This window comes from Phocoena sinus, chromosome 1 (assembly GCF_008692025.1).
Source record: "Phocoena sinus isolate mPhoSin1 chromosome 1, mPhoSin1.pri, whole genome shotgun sequence".
NCBI classification, from domain to species: domain Eukaryota; kingdom Metazoa; phylum Chordata; class Mammalia; order Artiodactyla; family Phocoenidae; genus Phocoena; species Phocoena sinus.
This window is the reverse complement of record NC_045763.1, coordinates 174456062-174476642: the sequence shown is the minus strand read 5'-3', so window position 1 is coordinate 174476642 and position 20581 is coordinate 174456062. Positions and strand designations below refer to the sequence as shown.

General features: G+C 36.1%; 1 protein-coding gene across 2 annotated transcripts in view; it reads left to right on the top strand.

Annotated features, from left to right (window-relative positions):
* The window catches only part of BRINP3 (BMP/retinoic acid inducible neural specific 3), a 422410-nt gene that overhangs the window by 393327 nt on the left and 8502 nt on the right, over nucleotides 1-20581 (top strand). The window lies entirely within an intron of this gene.

The window sequence follows — 20581 nt, the reverse complement described above, 5'->3', positions numbered from 1 at the left end:
TAGATAAAAATAAGATAATCCAAGGCGTTTGCGTAAGTGTTTAAAGATGTTTTAAGAAAAAGAAGTGAGGGGGGAATAAAAGGATGAGCAGGAATGGGAGAGTAGAAGGATTTGACAGTTTTTTTTTAAGACTTTTATGAATAAAACATACTCTGTTATTTTCATTTTACATTGAAAAACTATGCTTTGAATACTGAAATGAAAGTTGTAGGTTTGATTTACTCCTAGGTTCTTTCCTGGGAAATGTAATGCTTCAGTACAATTCTCACTAAAACAATCTAAGGCGTTGATATATGGTGACATGTTTCTTTCAATTTAGAGGAATAGGAAGAGGTTGTACTTCAGATCCTTTACAGGAGTGATATATGTGGGAATAAACTGAAGTGAAAAATAAAACATTTCTTATAAGATCCCAAATACTTGTTAGGAAGACACTAAAAAGACTTTTGGTTCACTGGAGGAGGAAAAGCACACACTGGTTTAAAAAATTCAGTATGTATTCATTGGCCTACTGACTTTGTTTCACAATCTAAAACTGTGAATGGATTCTCTAAAGTTTTCAGTGCAAAACGAAAAAAGCATTGTGAAGTATTTAGATACAGTATTCTACTTGGATTCTGTGGTGCCATATTCAAGTAATTCATAATATGCTAATACATTGAAATACTCAGTGATTTCAATATCAGCTAAGTTAATGATGTATTATTATTTGAAATTTGAATAAACCCTCATGAACCAAGAAAACAGCATATAATTTCAACATTAATTTGACTTTGTTTAGAAACAAATGCATTATAGGGTTACAGCTAACTGAGGCTAAAAACACTTAATTTTTAAAAAGGCTTTTATTTTAAACAAGAATTAAAAAGCTTTCAGGTCTATCCAATAATGCTTGAAGACGCCACATTCTTTCCCAGGTTGTTAATAATACCTTTGTTGATCGTTGTGTTAGGTGTTTTCAGGCTCTGTTCAGTGACATAAAATCACCTGTAGGTGGAACCAGTAGACTCAATTTTCTGTTTCAGGTTGTCAATCTTTACACATTTTAATTCTGCCAATTGTTCCAAGGATTTGGCCTGCTTGGCTTTCTTTTTAGAGTTCCTGAATACAAGTATGGGGTATTTCCTTCGAAAAGCTTTCACAGCTAGGATTCAGATTATTTCAAGTTGCTCCACCTGAGACATCTATCTCTCGGTATCCAAGCACAGCAGGTTTCTTGATGTCTCAGGAGCAAGATCAAGGGACTATTTATCTGTTTTCAAATTTCAAACACTTACCAGAAACTTTAAATGGTTCCTAGTAATCAATATTCTGCTACAGGTAAGTGAAAACTTGATTAATTGAAGCCTAAAAACATAAGGATTTTTGTTTTTCAAAGAAAAAAAATTCCGTGGAAAGTAACTTGGCAATGGTTCTGCAACTTGATGATTTCAGGACCTGTTATCTCTATTTTTTGGTTTTTTTGTTTTGGCCTTTCCCTCAACATACCTTACATGCTTTTTGGGGGTTTTTCCTCTTGAAATCACAAGATGGCTCCTGTAGCTTCAAGACACCACAACCATTTTCAGTGTGTTACTGAATGCAAGTCCTTGTGCCCAAAGCACAGTGAGGCCAAGTTGGAGTTTGGAGCAGAGAAAGGTTTATTGCAGGGCCAAGCAAGGAGACGGGTGGCTCATGCCCCCGAGAACCCCAAACTCTCCAAAGGGTTTCAGCAAAGCACTTTTAAAGCAAGGTGAGGGAGGGGGGTGAGGCTGGTTGTTACAAACTTCTCGGTGACAGAATCCTTTGTTCTGCAGCTGTCCCTGTAGGTCAGCTCAGATGTTCCTTTAAGTCTCCAACAAAACAAATGTTTCTGCAACTTTTTGTCTCTACACGAAGGGACTCTTAAAGGTCAGAGCCCTGAGAATAGGCTATCCTGTATATTTCAGGCTATAAGCAACATTCTTTTACAAAAGGTGCAGAGCCAGCATGCCTCAGCCCAGGCAACAGAGCACAAAGGGTAAAGTAAAAGGAACAGATCTAATATGGAGTCAGATTTGTTCTTCTCTATTACATAAGTAGCAAGAAGAGGTGCAGCAAGCCACGGCCTTTGACTTCTTTCAGGAGAAAAAAGCTATCATAGACTCTCTCACAATAGAACTGTGCCATGTAGCCACCTGTAACTTCAATGGAAACTGAGAAAGTAGTTTAATTTGGGCACCTTGCGTTGAACAAAACCAAGGTTCTGTTAGTAGGAATAAGGGACCTGTGGATATTGGAGAGGAAATTAACAGCAAATAAGGCACCCATTTTTTTTTTCTTTAACGTCTTTATTCTGAATATAAAAGACAGAAGTCCTTTTAAGATATTAACAGTGTTCTTTATGTAAAACATTTTTTTACAAGTGAAAAAATAAATACCTCTTGGAATAAAGGCTTATATGCTAATATGTGCCATAAAAAGTAGAGCTTTAATATCTGAGAAAATGTCTGTGCAAAGAAATAAATGCATAAATACATTACTGCTACATCAAGGCAATATGAAAAGTATACTCAGAAATCTCAGTAAAGTGACAGTGTAGGTTTCTAGCTTTAACTTAGCTAGTATTGTACCCAGTAAAGTCGTCTAGGTCCAAGACATCCTAGAAAACCCACAAGCTGACCAGCGTCCAAAATGCCCAAGTAGGAGTGGAAAACATGATTAAGAATATAGAAAAAAAAAAACCCGAAACCCCTCTAAAATATATAGAGGGGCAACAAAAAGTTAATACTTAAGCATTTACTACCCCCCCAAAAAAGAAAAAAGCTTGCAATATCTAGGATATCTATGATAAGTCTGTAAAAGGCATGATGGCTCAAGCAAAAGCAACCCCACCAGGTGAAGCTGGAGCAGGGTGCATCAGAGAACTCACGAACTACCCCAGCTTTGCACACCACGAAGCCTCATCTCAGCGAGCAATGCTCTTCCTTCCAAGGAACATGTGCTCCCTTTTCAATCTTAAAATATTCCACCAACTCAAGAGGCCCAAGGAGTGCCGACTACTCCACAGAAATCGTCTAACCAAACTGGTAGCATTTTATAATTGAAAGGCTTCGGGACGGGGTAAGGAGAGGGGGAGGGAGAAAGAATAGGAAAGTATCCACGTGGAGTGATCTGTTTTCCACTGGTCAGACTGGTTTAAATCTGACAACTTTGTGTCTACTCTAAAAAAGTCCCAGAATAGATTTTTAAATATGTTTGCCTCCCAATCTTTCTTGAACAAGTTAGAAAAACAGAAATGACATTAAAATGACGACTATGTCTTTAAGAAAAATTTTCCTATTAAAAATGTCCAGAGCTCCGTGACCCGTACAAAAAGAACCAAGTGAATCCTTAAAACGAATTCTTAGAAAATTGGCTGCAAGTAGGAAACTTACCTTGGGATACGTAAAGGAGACTTAAATATCAGTTTCTAAAAGGTACCCACTTTGGGGCTATGCTGCCATTTAACTGACGTCAAAGATCTTCCTGATTTCTTTACTTGATCATAAAAAGTAGAAAAGTCCAAGGAATGTGTCTGGGTCTCAGAGCTCTTCCTGATCGCCACCTGGGAGGTGCTGATCTACGCATGGTACGTTTTCGTGGTGAGGAGTAGTAGTAGTCTTTCTATTCTTCCTTTTTTGTGTTTTTCTTTCCTTCCCTAAACGTTGCATGGCAGATGGGCATTGGAGGATTTATTCTGTCCACAATCTATCATGTTTATAGTTTACACTAGTGCAGTTCATGGAGTCGTGGCATGTCCAGTAAGTGCACAGTGGATCAGATCACAGTCAGGTTGAGAAGACTGGTATGGGTCGGCAGGTAGACTTGCTGGACGTGGTCCACCCGCAACCTTCAGACAGGACACGGCTGGAGCTGGGCGGCACAGCCGTTGCAGCACACAGTGTGGCCTCAGGGGCGGAAGGTTGAGTTGACCTCACCCTCGCAGCATAGAACGCACAGCGCGGCCTCCTTGAGCTTGCGCAGCTTCTCCTGGAGGGCCCGGGTCTGCTGGCAGCTGCCGCAGCTCATGCTGCTCTGCGAGGACTTCAGGGGAGAGTTCGGGGGGCTGGGGTCGCTACTCAGCACAAGATCCACCACACCCGCATTGTACAGAGCCCTGCTGGCATGGTCATACTCGTCCTTGGAGATTCTTTTAATATTGAAGACATACTTCTTACCCAGGTTGATGTTTTCGTTCAGAAACAGAGAAGCCAAGTGGCACTTCAGGTCTCTGCTGTACTGCATCATGAGGGCACTGGTCACCAGAGACACCCTTTTTTAACTGACACATCATACTGTTGTTTCTCATTTACCTCCTCAGCTTCCCTTGGCCCGCACACAACCAGATACTATAACACTCTGATGTATGTTAAGATGACCTCATTAAGTAAAAAGAGAATGGGAAGAAGTTGTGAATAAACTACTGCATTTAGAGAAGTATGTGATTATCATAATGACCAAGCTAATTCCCTTTCCTAGGTTAAACATTTAATGAAACGGTTTATTCCAGTTCATGATTATTTTCAGACAGATTTGTCCTATTCTAGAAGAATCAGGAAACATGGTTAAAAGTGCTTGTCCAACCCAAGTTCATGTGCCTGATGCACAGTGAGGCCAAATAAAATGAAACGTTAGAGTTTGGAGCACAGAAAGGTTTATTGTGAGGGTCAAGCAAGGAGAATGGACAGCTCAGCTCAAAAGACCCAAACTCCCTGATGGTTTTGGGGGAAGAGCTTTTAATAGGCAAAATTTGTGGGGAGGTCTGCTGGGTGTGTGATCTTCCTCTAACTGGTTGGCGGTGAGGTAACAGAGTGGTGTTCCAGGAATCTCAAAATTCAGCCTTCTCAGGACTTGCCTTGTGGTCCAGTTATTAAGACTCCACACTTCCACTGGAGGGGGCACAGGTTCGATTCCTAGTGTGGGAACTGGGATCCCACATGCCATGTTGCAAGGCAAAAAAAAAAAAAAATTCAGCCTTCCGGTTCCAACCAGTCTGGGGTCCACATGCTTGTGCTTAGCCTAAAGTTACCATGCTCAACTTGGGTGAGAGCCTTAGTTCCTGCAGAAGACCTCAGAGATATGTATCCGATTGCTATGCATGTCCCTGGATGAGGAACCAGGACCTTGCCCCATCACTGCACTATTGTTTCTTGACTGCCTTTCCTTTGTTTCTGCATTCTCTCCTTTCTCTAATTAGTAACTGTTTGAATCTGCCCTTTGGAACTCAGGGAAGGTCTAGGAGGCTGAAAGCCTTTTTCCTACAAACAAGAAAGGAGGAGGACAGAAAGGCTTTTGTGGAGGACTCCACAAAGTCCTGCTCAGTTTCATGTTTACATAATGATAACTTAACTTCCAGAATCAAAGGCAAGTTGGTTTTAGCCCTGTAACCACTTAGTTTTTGTTGTTGTTTCTCTTACATGGAAGATCCACATGACCTAAAAATGTCTTCATTATAGTTGCAAACAGAAGAGGAAGTGGGTTCACTCCTCCTTTGCTTACGTGGATAAAATGATTCTGGGACACTCTGACCCAAGTCGCTTCAGAATTTCATTTATACTGCATGATTCTCACTGTCTCCTGCCTCTCACATGATGTATCAAATATGGGTTTTATTAGAGCGCCCTTGGCTAGAGAGTAGAAGGATTATTAAATACCATGATGATAGTAAGATGCCAGCGTGAGTGACATTCTCATCTCACTTTGTGTTGGTTAACCCAGAAACAGGATAGTACTTCACATTTTTTTCCAAAGCTAATCTGGGCTGCCAAAACATTTTAGACAACTGTCACCTTAGAAGGTAGACTGAAATTATAGTTATCTAGAAAAATGTCCTTTCTCAACATTTATTTACTTTGTATGTATTTCTTGGGCCAGTAGTACCATAGATCATACAGAAGGGTGGTAAAGAGCATGGGCTTTGGCTCGTTTTAGAGTCTGTGCTGTCACTTAAGGGGCACCCTGTGTACCTTAGTTCCTTCCTCACCTAGAAATGTGAATAATGATAGTACTCACCTCACAGAGTTGTTACAGGGACTGTTAATATATGTAAAATGTTTAAGTAGTCCCTGGCACATAGTAAGTGCTCTTTATGTATTTGTGATTATTACACAACGGCACACCTGAGGACTGGAGAGAATGTGGCCTTGACCTCTAGTACCTACATTCTAATGGATCTGATGAACTATGTCTGGAATGGCCTTTGTTAATCCTTGACTTGCAGATGGCATATGATTTGATTAAGTCAAACCATTTTTATTAGAATAGGCACTTTATGTATCATATGTAAACACATGAAAGAAAGTAATCATATCTTTTTACACCATGGTCTCAGCAGGTTTTTTTGGCTTTTTTTTAATGTGTCTTTTTCCTTTTATTCCCCCAAGGAATCATTTTATTATCAAAAGGTGATAAATGATAAAGGTAATAAATTAATAGAAAAACAAAGTTAATTTAAAATAAATTTGTAACTAAAAAGTTAATAATGTCTCACTTTCAAATGATTTGAAAGTGGACTTACTATCCAAAATTAAATTAAGGCTAAACTGGCAACACTAAGGAATGAATTCAGGGATTTTTCCCCTGCCAACAGAACAGATTAAGTTCTTCAAGTGACACAAGTTTCTGTCTTTCCACTTGATAAGAGGCTCCCATTTGTATTGTCGTGGTTCACCCTGCAAATAAAAGAGAACAGTACATTTCGAATACCCATTTGATTTGTGTCACTGCTGATATCATCTGGAGTGACTCATTTTTTTCCTCAATCAGATACATTATGGTTAATGGAACATCTTGTGCACTGAAAAAAAGGGATGTTCTACATTTCATGTCTGCCTGAGAACCCACAGATTAAAGTGCTTCCTCTACTATTTGTTTTCTGAATAGATGTGGGACTGTCATTTAAACTAATTCATCATTTTCTGTAGTCTCATCTAGAAAATAATGAGGCCAAAGACTAGACATGCTGGATTGCTTCCGTTTGCTAAAAAAATTAGAAGATAATACTTGTCTTAGTCAGTATGGGATGCTATACCATAAATACCATAGATTGAGTGGCTCAAATCACACAAATCTATTTCTCACAGTTCTGGAGGCTGGAAGACTGAGATCAAAGCACTGGAAGACTCAGTGTCTGGTAAGAAATCTCTTTCTGGGTCGTAGATAGCCATCTTTTCACTAAGTCTTTGTGTCTGGTAAGAAATCTCTTTCTGGGTCCTAGATAGCCATCTTTTCACTAAGTCTTTGCATGGTAGAAAGATAGAGATAGCTCTCTAGAAACTTTTATAAGGACACTAATCCCATTCATGAGAGCTTCACCCGCATTATCTAATTACCTCCCAAAGACCTTAACTCCCAATACAATAGTATACATTGGAGATTAGGATTTTAACATGAATTTTGAGTGAATACAAACATTCCATCTGTTGCAATACCTATATTTTTTTTCATCCTGATGAACAATATCATATGAAATAGGGTCAAAGGTGTTAGCACGCTAAGCAAGCCAACTTTTAGAGATGTAAATTGTCATTCCTTAAAACTCTGTATAAATTTTGCAACATTTAACAGATACACAACCACAGTACTTGCTTATTTCCATAAAAGGTGACATGTGTAAAGACCATGGACACCCATTCATTTTTTGGTGATACCATGATGTAACCATTAACCACATTTATAATTCAGAGCACAGGGCCTTGTAGCCAGCACAAGCAGTGTTCATATAGAGCCATTGCATTGAGGGTATGACTTTTGAGATATTTTGATGAACGTTACCTAAGCAGGACCCCTGGAAGATGATGTTTCCCTGGTGTTTTTTTCAATGGTCCAGTTTCTGAAACTATAAAGCTCTAGGATCTCCATCCACATTAGGTCCTTAAGGATGACCAATTTAAGGATCATAGCCCAGGCAGTCAAGTTCCTGAAGAAGAATATATAGTTCATATTGTTATTTGGTGACATAGTTGTCACGTGACTTAGAATACTTATATAATTTGGTCAGTCAGATTTATTCTTATAGGAAACTTACATGGGAAACCAAATTATTATCATAAACTTTACATATCATAGAATAAGAGAGAATTTTAATTGGCTTTCATTTGTTAGGGAAGAAGAAATTTTTCTCTACCCTTCTAAGTTCTTCCGGCTGATATAGGAATTAAACTGACATGAGACAGATTAACAGGAGAAAGTCAAACAGAAGTTGAATAATATATATATATATGGAAGAGACAAAGAAAAGCTGAGTAACTGGCCAAAATGGCCAAAAACCTCACCTAAAACACCATCTTCAGCTAAAGACAAAAGAGGATGTTGGGGGTAGTGGTTTGGGGCTTCAAAGGGGAGCAAGACAGTTCTCATGGAGATAGAAAACTAAGTATTTTGTAAACAGATATTTGCTGGGCCATGCAGAAACAATTTTACACAGAGTTGACTCTGCTCTCTCTGGTGAAAGCTCTATTCTGGGAACAGTCACTTTATCTAAGTTCTTTAGGCAGCTAAGAACTAAAAAGAAAAACTTCCTGAGTCTTTTGGGCCTTGATTGTTTTCAGCTCAAAATAATCGACATTCCAAAGAGACATTTTGGTGTGTCAAATTTTGCTCCCCTACACATCTCTAATAACATTACGTTTGGATATCTGGATACATTCACAGACACACATATCACTTGCCAAGAGGTCTGAGCCCACTCATCCTTTTGTAAGTACAACTTCATCCCTGGATGATGCTAGATAAACATTGCCAAATATCACTTCACTGAATCCCCACTTTTCTTTGTTCTCATGTTACCATTCCCTTTATTTAGATAGTTTTAAATACTTGTTAATACCATTGACTAGTCTGACATTATATTCTTTTGTTCCAGTTTCTGAATTGGCAGATACTTTGGTTTTTTTCAGAATGACATCACATATGTCTTGTCTGTAAAGATTAATGATTAAATCAGCACTCTGAGTGCTTCTGTGTACTATCACACTCATAATTCACAAGGTCAATAAAATTATTGCAATTTTCTGGTTAGTGTAGAGCACTGGTATTCTTCTTATAGAATAAACATCATTTATATTACCCATAGTTCAATAATTTGAATGACAAAATATTCTCCATCATACTGATGCTTTATAAATTATAATTTGCACATTTTTAGATTTCCTTGTGTGGCACATAAAAGCATGATTTTACCAGTTTCTTGTCATTTACTATCAAGATAATTTTTTGTTAATATCTAACCTGTGCCAAGTGCTGTACTAGGCACAAATCTTATCTTGAAGAACCTCATTCTCCTAAAGGAGGGCACAAGGTAAACAGATAATCATAATAAATTACGTTATATACAGAGCTTAGAGCAAATACAGGGTACTATGTGTTAACTGAAAAAAAAAAAAAAAGCACAATGTAAGAGCTATGAGTTGAATTTTATTTGTTGTCTTACTGAGGACTCTAGTTTGGGAGACAGTCTCGCAGATAAATCTTGAGGAACTGCTCCAAAGAGGTAGGAGGAATGGCCGGTATATATGATTTTGGCTAGGGAATACATGCAGTCAAGCATACATCTCAATAAAAGGTTACTGCTAGTTGCAAGGATCAGATAGCTCAGTTAATGATTTTAATGCTTTTCTATGTATGGGAAGATGCAAGAATCTAAGTTTGTTGATTTTTTTTCGCTGAAGTATCTCCAACTATCTAAGGGGCCTGTTTTTCTAAAGCACAGAGTACGTTATTCTGTTTTTGTCCTGAGTTTCTTTCAGGGTGTACTGTCAGTCAGTGAATGCAGTGGCTAATGACTTGATCCTTGTAGAACTAGATGGTGGGCAACAGTCTTTGTTTTACAATCCCCCCACTTTTGGTCATTAATTCAACCAAGCTTTGGGAAGCGTTTCTTGACCAATTTGTTCCACAGTGGTAGGAAGGCTTTTTCCTAGGTCAGGAAAAGTTTTCAATAGGCCACTCAGTGTGCTGTTATTGGTCTGTCCTGTTATTGTTAGCCATAAAAGCCTCTGGACCACCTGTCTTACTAGTCTGTTATGCTCTAGGAAATGATTCTCTCTGTGGCCTCTTCCCAAATGCGGAGTTACACTATTACAATCATTTTAATCTCGTATAAAACTGTATATTTAGTCAATGATTTCCAGTTCCTTAGTCATCATTATTTTTGTCAGAGGCTCAGTTATATACTGGGTAATAAAAGAAAGAACAATCTTATAGAATAGGCAGAATTTAAGTAATATAGCTAGTGGCATTAATAAAGCCATAAGTAAGAAATTAAGCCAAGAACTTCCATTAGGTGCAGCCCAGTATATCCCCCGTCATCTGACCCAGTCTCTTCCATACCAATTGCTACCTTTAAGGGCCATGATATATTGGCATTTTTCATAAGGCACTCAGCCCAATTTCCTAGTGTCATTATGCTGATTACTCTTAGCATGATTCAGTTGTTCCCAGTATAAGGGGAGTTTTAAACGTAAGTGACTGAAGCCTGCTATTACCCATATAAATCTATCCTGTAACTGAGGAAGGGTCCCTCCTAATAAATGAGGCAGTTATGGGTTTTGACTGAAATTTAGCCAGTTGCTCTGATTGAGCTTAACTGACTTTTAAAGAAAATTCATCCTTATGGCCATAATCAGAGCAAGTATGATTATTGGCCAAGTGAGGGGACCCACCTAGTAGTATCAATAATGGCTCAGACAGAAGTATAACTTCTTTTTTTTAGAATAAATTTCCTAAGGGTCATCCAGTCAGAACCTAGGAGAGGGGAAATTCACCAAGGTAACCAGAAGTACTAGACATAGGTAATTGACCATAAACCCAAGAATTTGATTGATTTTTAAACTCTTTACAGGATTGTGCACATGATAGAAAAACATTTGATTTATATGCAGAAGGTCTAAGAAATCAAGAAAATGCTATAAATAATCATATGGGTCAGGTTCAGCATCTTGGGATAGCTGTCTACTTCTGATGTCATCTTCTTGTCCTGATGTGATTTTTCCTCTGTTTGAGCATTGTTTTTAAGTGAGTTTGAGGTGGTCCTCTCTGTAGACCAGGCTGATGCAGGGGCCTTTTTTAAGTGAGAAATATGAATCCAAAAATCAATTCCCTTCAGTTTTGCTATATATGAACTGGTTAAGAAGACCTGATAAGGGTCCTTCCATCTAGGTAGGAAAATGTCCTTTAAATGATGTATTTCCAGTATGCATAACCTCCTGGTTACAGGTCATGGAGTATCTGATCTTTGTCCAAAGACAGATTATTGTGATAAGCTTCAGAAACAAGCGTAGAGTATCCTTTTAATGATTCAATTAAACCTTACAATAATGCAACGTAGTAACAAGGAACCATCTTGGAAGTGAGTCTTATGCAGTAAATACAGAATCCCAAATAATATTAATGATACTAGAACTTAATATCCACTTAAACATATTTTTATTTCTAAAGTTACCCTCATTTCTACAAAATATAGCCAAATTTTCTACCAAAATATAGCTTAATTTGCTTGCAAAATGAATCTTGTTTCAGTAAATATGGCCTGATTATTTATATAAGCAGTTGATCACATATGTTATTTTAAATTGCCTTTACTGGAGCTTTTCATAAGGAATCTCAGGTTGAACTTTTAAAAGGCTTCTCAAGGACAGAAAAGCCATGCCAAGGAATGGCCATTGGATTCTGCCTGCAATACCTACAGATTTGGATGGATTCCTCTCTTCTCGAGGTCTGCAAAATATGTTGGGGTTCCTGCACCTGCCAGGAAGTGTCTTTCCTTACGTAGCTGATAAGGCTTCTGGGAACCCTGTGAGCAAAGTACCAGGTTGATTTTCCAAGGGGCTTTATGGCTCCACAAAGTCCATCTTAGTTCTTTAAAACTGTCTGGTCATATTTGATTCTATACATATTCTCAAATATGACATTGTAGTCAAACTCATGCTAATATAATCAGTGTTTGCAAATTCTGGAGGGATCAGGTAGAGAGAAAAGGTAAATGTTTCAATTCTATTTACAAAGGTATAATTTATCAAGTTGCTGTAAGTCATAATTAGCTTAAAGAGAAAGGTTTCCTTATATCTGGGAAAAAAAAGATTAAAGCCAGTAATATTTCAGACAAAAAGCAATAAAAATTATTATTCAGCCATATGTAACTAATTATTGTTGACCTATATCTTCTGTTAACAGTTTCATGAAACCATCAGATTTTCCATTAGAATTCTTTGATTTATTATCCAGTTCATTCTTAGGACCTGAAAGTTATCAGAAACTTATACTTGTCAAAAAGTGGTTTCTGGGGCTTCTCTGGTGGCGCAGTGGTTGAGAGTCTGCCTGCTGATGCAGGGGACGCGGGTTCGTGCCCCGGTCCGGGAAGATCCCACATGCCGCGGAGCGGCTGGGCCCGTGAGCCATGGCCGCTGAGCCTGCGCGTCCGGAGCCTGTGCTCTGCAACGGGAGAGACCACAACAGTGAGAGGCCCGCGTACCGCAAAAAAAAAAAAAAAAGTGGTTTCTGTGAATCTTCTAGAAGATGAAGCATTTTTGCAAAAGCATCAGGGTAAAACAATAACTATAAGTGACGAGACTTAACATGGCATGGTTGAATATCTGATTACAATGCAATTGCCAAAGAAATTTGGTTATTTCTGTGACATACAACCTCTTAAAATAATAACTAGAATTATGACTGATAACATTATACCAGGGCATATCCAAATTTTAGAAATTTCAAATAGTTTCTAGAACATTCATATTAACATTTATCCATATAATATAACCTAAGAAGGTTTATTACCACTCATTTGACAATGCTTTCCATCTAATTGAACATGCCAAATGAGGCTACTTAATATCTCTCTTTGAGATGTTTCAGGGGCCCTGAAACATCCCAGAGTTAGATAGAGGTCAGAAGAACTTTATTTAGAATTTGATTTGGGAAGTTAGTCAAAGATATCAAAAGGTTTTAAAACACTTGGTCAAATAGGATTATAAATCACTGTGAAACAATACTTATTCACTTAAAATGACAATAAAATATTTCAAAGGCAAATACAGGAAGTTATAACAGATTACTTAAACAGTGAAGAAATTTACAATCTGTTATCAAAAGCAGATAAAGAAGTCTTGTCCTCTTAACAGAGAGAAAACCAAATTCTACTTTTGTACCACCTTACCTTTAATATTAAAATTTATTTAGTCAAATTTATTCTAAATTAGCCAGTCCTGACCACACATTAAACTCTTTTCCCATCGTCTCCTTTCCACAAACCTTCTATAACTTCCTTTTTCACCTTCAGATTGTCTCTTTTTGTCATTTTAGCCTCTTTTTAGGACAAAATTTCTTTCTTTTCACTTTACAAAATGCATTTCCATTCCTTATACCTACTTTATTCCTTGCATACAAAGATGTTTTACTTTTTAATTTTTAGTGGTTTTAATTAAATGTTTTAATTAGAAATATTAAGCTCTAAAAGCTTAATATTAAGCTTTTAGAAATATTAAGCCCTAGTGAAAACTAAGAAGTAAGCAATTATAAACTGTCTTTTACATTAGCATTCTGTAGAATGACAAACTTATAAATACTATTCATAATTTCAAAAACATGTACTTTCTTATAGAAAATGTCTCAGTGTGGTACCAAACATATTTATTAATAGTCATAAATAACTTTAGTTTCTTTGTAAGAGCCTATGCTCAGTAATTAATGTTTCAGTATCTTATTTTATTTGGGAATCTAGATATTCAATAAACTTCCATCATTTAACTTAATTTAGAAAAACTCTAGTTTCAGGTTACCAAAAGTCTGGAGAAACTATTTTTAAGTAGACGCACCATAAAACGTAATTATTCTTAAAGAGTTCACCTAAAAGCTCTTACTCCATTTATGTCTATTTAATTCACTTGTTCCCAACAATTATACTTAGATTACCCATGAAAACTTCATGAGACATTGGACCAAGCCAGCCACCATCCCCCAATTTTTTGCTAACAAATTTTGTAATAGAGATAACGTGAACTTATTTGAGTTTTAGTAAACCTACGTACAATAAAAGTACTATACTTACTGTTGATGACTCTAAAGACATGTCTATATGAATTAAACCAACAAACTTAAACTAACTTTAATACCAAAATATTAATTTAATACTGAATAATTCCCAGATCACATGAACCTGAAATTCATTTGGGTTAGTTTCTGTTATGTTTCTGAGAATTTATACAAGCACTTATTTTCTCTTAAGTTATTAAATAGAACTCATTTACAATTAATTTTGGCAATACCACCCAAAGGTAGAAACATATATTTATAATATATTGATACATACACAGACATACATACATCCAGATAGACACAAAGAGAGATCTCATAGTTTCCATTTTTAAAACTTAGTTATGAATCAGGTATTACAATATAAAACTCACTAGTTTATGAGTAACAATTAGAATAAGTTAAATTTACATGTTGAAGTTTAAAAGGCCTCTTTTCCCTTTTTTGTTTTAACTTAATCTCAGGGAATTGGAGATGGTCTAGGTCAGAGTTCAGTGACCTGTACAACATTTACATCTCAAAGGCACAGTGAGGGAAATGCAAGCCTCCTAGAAGGACTTTTGTTCCCTTAGGGTCGGAATTTTGAGAAGATGTTTTATCAAGCTGGCTTTCTTTAACTGCATACACAAAAGCCAGTTTTGGAATGCTAAAAGAGCTCCATCATGGCCATTTCAAGGCAAAATATTCTTAGTTCCCAATAAACTGAGCACTTGCAAGAATAAGCTCCATATGTATTGTGTTAGTTTGTGATTGGCTATCTGACTTCCCTCTGTCTTGTTCAGAAGTCTTTATTCCTCATTTTAAAGTTGGTTTGTCAGGATAAAATTAGTATTGAAAACTGTGTGGTAGGCAGTTGTGCTGTTTGTGAGCTTAACTCCTGTACGTATTACCCTCGAATTGAGTTATTTCAGCAATTTTATGTCTCAGTTTCTGGTTTCTCCCTCTGGCAGTCTAAAACCATCATGGGTGCTCGGAACAATGGATGGCAAATCCTTATGTGTGCATGCATCCCTAGACGAGAGAGTTTTTTTAAATTAATGAGTGGCTTTCCCTATAAGAGTGCTGCGTGGTATGAGGACTTGCCTCCACCACTCCCATAAATTTCTCAGTTGCTTGAGAAAGCTGTACCGACTGGGAAGAGCCGTGGCCCTTATCTTTGGAGCTGAAAGCTCTCATATGGTATCTTCAATTTATTCCAACTAACCCTGTTTAAAATAGCCAGTTCTAACAAAGGCATCAGATCAGCCTCCTACCTAATAACCCAGTCCAAACCTCCTCATTGTCTTTCAACTGAGCAAAATCTTGTCAGTGTCTTTCAACTGGGAAATCCAGATACCTCTTCTTGAACTTAAGTCCAAGGGAAACCTTGGCCTTATATCAAGGAGTTTAGCAACCACTGAATAAAGCCCAGGATTGTCAGCCAAGATGGGAGATCCGAGACCAGGAGAGACTCACCCAATTCGTCTGGATTCACCAAGGAGGTGGATGGGCATAAGGAGCCCTTGTTGGTACCAAGGATCCAGATCTTTGTAGAGTTCACGTGAAGGAGAGCAGTCTGCTCTGTGTCCTTCATGGTTGTCAAAACTGTTGACTGAAAAAAAAAAAAAAAAACCACACACACAATAAGAGCTATGAGTTGAGTTTTATTTAGGGTCTTACTGAGGAATATAACCCAGGAGACTGACTCTCAGATAGCCCTGAGGAACTGCTCCAAAGAGATAAGAAGTGGCCAGATATATGTGGTTTGGGCTAGGGAAAACAGGCAGTCAAACACACATCTCAATAAAAGGTTACTGCTTGTCATGAAGATTAGATATCTCCATTAATAATTTTAGTGTTTTTCTGTGAATGGAAAGATGCAGGAATCTGAGTTCATTTTTACTTTTCTGAGAGAACTCTAATTATCTAAGGGACCTGTCTTTCCAGAGCACAGAATGCCTTATCCGGTATTTTGTCCTGAATAATTAGAGGTTTAGGTTTTATTTTAATAGGTAAAATTGCAATTTGAATAAACCCATCTTTGCTGGAGAAATATCTGGCAGTTTCTTTGTTTCAGGTCACCATTTGTCTGTAAATACCGATGATGTAGGCTCTCTCAGGATCTGTTTCCATCAACAGCTTTGTCTTCTTGCTATGAATGACATTTGCTTGCTTGTTCACAATTCTCATAACTACATATTTTTATTGGGTATTGTAGATGATAGTATATATTGACTCTGAAGTATGTTATTTTATTGGAATAATGTTGATTTTTAACTTGGCAGGCAGTTTTATTATTTGTTGACTACATTGTCTTTGCAGATATTTGGTTTAACATTTTATTACAGTGAGTCTGTCCTAGTTCAACACTTAGTTTAGGGCTAATCTTTAGTCTTGTGACGGTCTTTACTACAAAGACATGGCTTTTCTGGCATTTGAATGTGTTTTACCAAACCACTCTACTTTGGAGATACCCGAACTGCGACCGTCTCATCTGTGATAGGCAAGAAATACAGCCTTTATTAAGCACTGCAGATCTTTCAGCTTTTGCTTTCTGATTGGCTCCTCAAAGTTTGTCTCACAATTGTAGAGTTTAGGAATCAGTCATGGATTTGAGGGGAATTTGTTCAGGGTTTTCTCTCTCCTTTGCTTCTTTCAGAATTATTTTCCTCAAGTTATATCTTCTCTGGCAACTCCCCATTTCCATTCTGCACACATCAAGCCTTTAAGAATGTCGTTTCTGACTGAGTTTCATCCTCCCCGTGTTGCCCAGATTGGGGAGTGTCCTTAGGGCAAAACTGGAGGACTGCAACTCTCAATTTCTCCATTCAGGCTGCTCCCTTCCTTTAGGTTAAAAACTCATTTAGCTTTTGACTGTTTTGGACTTTCTATAACTCCTTTAACTAGTGGTTCTTTCTGTTTTGCTCAAATTTTATAAATTATTATTGGGAGGGTTAATTGAAGACAAACTACTCTAGTATTAACTGATTTTCAACTAAAAAAAAGCTGAAGGAATTTTTATTGGAGTTGCATTAGATATAGAAATACATTTGTGGAGAATTGATATCTTTCCTAACGAGGCTTTCTATTTGTGAATATTGTGAATGCAACTGCACTGATTTACTTACGCTTCAATGTTTTGTAAATTTTTTTAATACTTTTATGTTTTGTTACCTCTAATTTTTGTTATTTATAACAAAAGTTTGTTACATATAACAAGAACTACATGTTAAGTATGATATGAATAGGTATGTATTTCTATTTATTTAACTTTCTTGGAATTCTTTGTGCTTCATGAATCTCAAGATTTATGTATTTCATCGATTTTGAAGAATTCTCACTTACTATAATTTTATATGGAATCTCCCCTATTTTTTCTGTTTGCTGCCTCTGGAATTCTGATTAGGTATTTGTCAGTTTTTGTAACATAATACTCTAGATATGTTTTATATTTTCAATCTCTTTTCCTCTCTGTGGTGTATATGCTCAGTATTATTATTTCATTTATCTTTAATTCACCAATTTTGTCCTCAGCTTAGCTAATCTGCTGTTTTACATTTTAATAAGGTTTAAATTAAAATCATCCTGTTAGTTCCTTTGTTTTTTTCAGATTTGTTTTGATAACCCCTGGTGCCTCTCTCATATTTTACTTTACCTTGAAATTATTTAAATATGTTCCTGATAATTGACTTTAATATCACATAATTCCAATTTCTGTAGTCTGTGGTGTTAAGATTATGCCTTTTGCACATTTTTAATCTTGGGACCCTGATTCCTCTTTCTTTTTTTTCTACTGTGAGTTCATGGTCAAAATAATTTCATCTATATTGATTCTTCAAGTCCTTCATAAAATGTAAAGGATGTGCATTCTTTTAGAAAGTATATATTTCATTTTGCCACAATAAAACAGTTTGGAGCACTTTAAAATAAGTTATGACTTTCATTGGTGTTTTTGAATTTTTAGACTATGTACTTTCTGCAAAAAACTTTGAATTTGTAGATTATGTATTTTCTACTAACAGTGAGGTCAGGGCAGGCACTCATTTTGCTCTCTTCCTTTTCTAGGCCTTTTTGTTTGTTTACTTGTTTGTTTGTTTTGTTTTCAAGCTGACTCTTTCTTTAAGTGCATAGTCTCAGTCTTCCCAGCTTCTTAGAGCAGGTCTCCAATTCAACTTCTTGCCATTCAGGTGTCCTGGACTTTGTTTCCTATACACAACACAGCCACCAAAACCTCTAGATCAGGTACACCCACATCTTCCTACATATATATTCTTTTAGTTCAATTTCAGCCTCTGAAATTTACTCCATATTTTTTTCTGCATCATAAATGCATTTAAAAACTTTTTGCCAGAATTACTTGGCATTTTGTGTTGAGGAGTTTTTAAAAGTATTTCCTCTGACATTTTTCCATAAACATAAATCCATAATTCAATTTTGCTTTAGCAATTTGGTTTAGCAGGGTTGCATGGGAAGAAATTTTGCTAGTCTCTAGGGATTCCAATGAAACGACATTCATTTTCTTCTTTCTGAGGAGCCTATATTCCAACTATGAAAACTGACATGTAAAAATTATAGTTATTATAATGAATGGTATACTTTAGTTGAAATAATGAAATAAGAATCTATTAAACAGTAATATATGGCTGTACGTGGCTTAATTACAAATACAGTAACATAGATAAATAATATACTCATTCAAAGAATTAAGTTGTTGTAAGTAGGATTATTAAGAAAAACTATTTACAGTAGAAATGATTCAATTTGCATTGAAGCGGAGGAGAAAGGACATTAAACTCTGTAACAAGAAAATTCATTGTGGTTGAAATTGATCTGGCGTATTTAGGGAGGGGAACAGGAAGAGCCTAAATGGAAAACATACTTTATAGAGTACTGAAAGCTAAGTGTTGTCTATTGTAAAGGGTTTTAAAAGTTAGGCAAAATATATATTTTATATGAAGGATATTGGGTGCCATGCAATAAGAAATAAATCAATTTTAGGAAGATTAGCTTGGAGGTACACAAATGTAATAAAATGACAAAAAGAGCAGGTACAGGACCTCCAGAAACTAAGTTTTACTTTAGTTGAGACAGGAAGGGATGAGTTAATATCCATCATTGTAGATAACAATCATGGTTGTATTAGGAGAGAAGAAAATGAGTTCAGAGACATTCAATTTGGAGAGATGCTTATCACACAAATGCAGGCATAACATAGACAGTTCATACCATAATTGTGTTCATGGTTATATGACTAGAGGGACATTGAATTTGGACAAATTATATTTTCTTTATTTAATTGAAATATATACTTTAGATATAAATAGGATCACTTTTAGAAACATATTAAAATTTGATTAAATTACTTAAATGATAGTTTAATTTGTTTTCAAGTTTTCAGTGCCCAACAAGAACATTTTATTGTTTTTTTCTAAATTGGTGAGAAATTGGTCATGAAATATACTTTAAAGAAAAACAGAAATTATGTAAATAAGACAATTTTTGAAAATGTTTATCACTCACTGGATATCAAGAAAATCATATGAAATACTAAAAATAATAAATACAACCAAGGAATTAACAATTTAGCCTTGAAGTTGCTTCTTTAGTTTCTCTTTTTTGTTCATTAATTTATTTATTCATGTCAAATTTATATTTAGCTTGAAATATTAGGGTCAGAGATGAACAGATCTGTGAAAGATAAAATAAAATGGTCTTTTCATAAATTTTATTTTAACGTATTCTATTTATATTGTTCAGATTTTCAGATTTGGATTCATCATAACATATTTTAAGACTAATAGGTTCAAAAGGTTGTAACAGGAAAACATAAGCATAAACACTGTAAACTGATTTAGGTATGTTATGATAATAAAATGGTGAAGTAAACAAATATATCTTTTCCCTCACAGCATGTATAATGTAATGAGGGATACAGATGATTAGATAATAATGACTTGGTATAATGAATATTATGGTGGGTGAAAATCGGGATGTTATAAAAGCACATAGGAGAGACCTGAGTTACTCATATTTGCAGAGTAATTGCATTTGTGTCAGTATTCCTCAATTACAATACTTAATAGACTGAACTTGCACATAATAAATACTTTTCAAGTCTTTTTAACTTAACATCTAATGTGATTTAGTGGGCAAAATATTTTGATTTTTGGTAATCTTTGGAGGAAAATTAGACGTGGACTCTATTTTTTTTTTTGATTATATATTCCCTTTATGTCCAGTAAAGTAATTGTGTTCTTCGTGTGCCTCACATTTCATACCCTGAATGTTGACTTTTTCTTTTCATATTTTATGTTATAAGTAGAAGGAAGACATATCTATTGATTTTTCTTGAACTATAGCATTAAATGCAGCACAGATGTGGACAAAATGTTTCAGTAGCTCTCTAAGAAGTAAGCAGATTTTTCTGTGTACACCATTCAACCAAATGAATTACAGATTAGTTGGACTGAAGCTTTTTGGTTTGATGTAGTTCCACTTATTACTTTTTTGCTCTTATCTTTTGTGCTTTTGGTGTCATACCCCCCAAATTGTTGGGAGTAATAAAGACCAG